This window comes from Procambarus clarkii, chromosome 11, assembly GCF_040958095.1.
Source record: "Procambarus clarkii isolate CNS0578487 chromosome 11, FALCON_Pclarkii_2.0, whole genome shotgun sequence".
NCBI classification, from domain to species: Eukaryota; Metazoa; Arthropoda; class Malacostraca; order Decapoda; family Cambaridae; genus Procambarus; species Procambarus clarkii.
Genome location: NC_091160.1, coordinates 8,938,604 through 8,942,247, shown reverse-complemented (window position 1 = coordinate 8,942,247; position 3,644 = coordinate 8,938,604).

Sequence of the window (3,644 nt, the reverse complement as noted above, 5' to 3'; positions counted from 1 at the left end):
GGGGGGGGGGTTACTGGGGTGGTGGAGGGTTGCCCCACTGTGCTGTGCGGGGGAGGCCGCTTGACAGTCCTTGTGCCAGGCGGTCACACCCTCCCGCAACCACCTGGAACATTTGTGCTTGGTGACTGAGGATGGTCTCATCGGTCCCAAGGGCGTGGTCTTTATTGGGGCAGTCTTTAGTGAGATGATTGGCTGCACAGAAGGCACAGGTTCCTGAAGATTGACAGTGCTTGGCTACTGTGACCAAAGTGTTGAGTGCCTTGGTACCCGAAAATCCGAAGAAAAATGGAATATTTACGAAAAATTACGAAAAATACTACAACGTTCTGGCAACACTGGTCCAAACCGATTAATGTTATCTTGAAAAATAACGTGATTAGTCAAATTTCCCGCTGCAACTTTCGTGAATCTGGTCCTCGCGGCGTGAGTGTGCCGCGGGGTATTGTATCTTACGTTGTAGAAGTCTTATTTTTTGTAATAGCGTTGAAAATAACATGTTATGCATAAAATGAATATAAACTCACTCATTGGCAACAGTATCGTGTGAGAGGGGGTGGTATGTGGCTCGGCCCCTCAGTGACTGTGTCTCTCTCTTAGGGAGTGGATGTATCGCTGACGCGCTCTCACAATATCTCCCAGAACTCGTGCTATTTTTGCTATTTGTACTGCAATATGACTTGCCAAACGAACAAGAGAAAAGCATTGAAAGCTAGATGCATGCGAGCTCTCCATAGAAGGTACGAGCTGGCCGCAATGCGTAAATCACGCATTGTCACGAGTGACCGCGAGTAGAGTAACTTGTCGCGCGCGCTACGCAACTCCAACTTTTACAACTAGATCTGCCTGCACAGCCTTTATTTATAATTAAATTTACATGAAACTTGCACATTATATGTAGAGTTTACGCCTCTAAAAACGGTAGTAGTTTTCCTTATCTACGTAGATTTATTGATTTTATAAATAATGATACACTTCATTTTGTTGCATACGTTTTTGGGAAACTATTAAAAATCTGTATTATTGCACTAAATACATCTGGGATAAAGATCTTACTACCAAATCTTTATTATATAGTAAGGTCATAGCTGAGTATCGTAGAAATGATTTTTGGTTCATAATTGTGGGCTGTGAAAGCAATTGAACATTGTTGAATTTTTTTTTTCTCCTTCTCTATTTAGGCTGAGATGCTGAAACTTGGCCTAGGTGCAGCACCTTTCACATGTATCAGGATAATAAATTATGAATACCCTACAACAACTCTCATAATTCCGGTGAGAAACCCCCTTAAAACACATGACAGCTGAGGACGCCCAGGGTGTTATGGGGCAGGCTGGCCAGTAGGGGCCTAGGAACTTGTGATGACTGGGGGGGGGGGGCGGCGTCTCACGTTCCCAGACGATGACAATCCTGTTGAGTGGCCTGCCTCAAGACTTGATGCGTCTTGCACCGTACACACCTGGTAGTTCTTTCGCATGGGAGATGTCAGTCATGAGGATAGGATGTGACAAGGTACTCTGTACCTCCTGGACCTCTCAGGAGTCTACTTTACTGAATGTGATGCCACCCACTCGACCTTGAAGTAGGGCCGAGATGGTGACTTCATCGGACCTGGCTACATAGATGTAGGGCAAGGCGTGTCTAGGGATTGAGGTCTATGTGGTCAGGAAAATGACGAGGAAAGTCACGTCTCATCCAGGAGTACCTCTGGTCACTGGTAACTTGAGATGGAAATGCCAGCCTGGCATATTTATTACGGGGTGCCAGGGTGGGTTGTGGTCCCCCCCCCCCCCCCCCGTTGTGGGGGCGACATTGGTCGTCTTGACAAAATTGTTATCGTCCCTTAACCTTCTCTATTTACGTAAGGTACTCCAGCCTTTGTGTACAGTAAAACTACCATCTGAGGCTGTTTCATCACTTGAGCTGGTGTCCTCCTCATACATGGGTATAGAGGGATGGAGTGTTTGGCCATGCTGTACGTCATGCGGGGTGGTGGCCGAAGTGGACGCAAATGCGTCTGAAGCATTTTGGGAAGGGTCGCTGTGGGTGACCCCAGAAGGCGGGAGGGAAGTGGCCATAGTTGCCAGTCACAACATGAAGTGACAAGACACTTCAGTATCTACCACAGAGTGGGAGCACTTCAGGCTATGGCCTGGACCCAGAACAGCGGCGGCTACTAATCATAGTGCAGAGACAAGAAGAATAGTTCAGACACCATACAAGCAAACGCAGGTGTATACACGGTCAGCTGGCAACGCTGCTGAGGGTACCGCATTGGTGGTGAGGGTCCTAGAGTGGCAGGTGCAGTGTGTGCCACTCTGATACCTACTTTATCCGCGCACACGCTCACTCGCTCGTCTTCTACACTGTGTGTAACACTGCACTGGTACTACCAATCACTGAGGGATCTGTACAGCGGTATGTGAGTGGTGCATTCCTGCCACCGTGTCCAGGCTGTACAGGGGAAATACAGCTTTGGGGAACGGGGCAATAGGGGCTAAAGTCCCAGTGCCCGGGGAACCACCTCGGGCGTCTGACCAGGCATGAGGTAAGGGGAAGCGGCCATGTCCCCACTGCCCAAGGCGCCACTTCAAAAAAACATAGGTATATGGCTGGGAACCCAGCAAAACTCTACGGATTTAAATTTACTAGAGATAAGAAACGGCCAATGTTGAATCTCGAAGACTACCGGATGGACAGGATTAAAGGACCTGAGAGCCACGAGGGCACTAAGAGTCTACTACAATCACAAACGAGGATATTCAACGAGAAAGCAGGAGACGGAGAGTAGAGAGAATAGCATAAATTTCTGCTGTGAAGATGCTAGTCTCCGAAGGGAGGCGACACACATAATGGCGGTCGGGAAAAAAAACAATTAGCCCATACCGTCTGCAGACTTTGACCCATCGGTGAAGCTGGAAATGGAGCGGGAGCGTGAAAAGTGCTCCAGAAAAAGGCACTTCAGAACCGTTGGAGTAAAAGCTTTAGTAACGTGGGTCAAGGATGTACAAAACTTCGGAAGGGGGACCCACCGCAGGGGCAAGGAAGGAATACTAATAGAAATGAGTCCTTTAAGCGAGATAGCTGGACAGAAAGAGGGAGGTGGTGAAGAGGAACAGGAACTACATGTGGGGTAAGTCAAGGCACGACAGGCAAGAGGAAGGATGTTGCAAGGACAGTGCCAGAGAGCAAAGACGGTAGCGATCACGGTGATCCTGGAGAGATAGAAAGCCAGTGTCAACATACAAGCTGAGGGTGGGAGTCGAATGAAAGGCACCCAGAGCCGAGGCGCAACCCAGCATGGTGCAAAGCATAAAGACGGGGAAGAGTAGAAGAGGACGAGTAAGCAGGGTAACCACAATAGTTTAGACAGGACGATTGAGGAATGTAAAGAGGAGTGTACACCTATCAGCCCCCAGAGTAGTAACGGACAAAACCTTGAGGGACAGGGCCTTGGAGCATTCAGAGCAGAGGTAAGAAAGATGGGCTGACCAAGACAAAAAATGTCAAAGATTAACTCCTGAAGCTTAGCGGAATCCTTGTGAACAAGGGGATGACCATAGTGACAGAGGGACGGAGAATGACATGCTTTCGAGTAAGTCATAGCATAAGTCTTAGACGGAGAGAACCTGAAGCCATGAACGGTG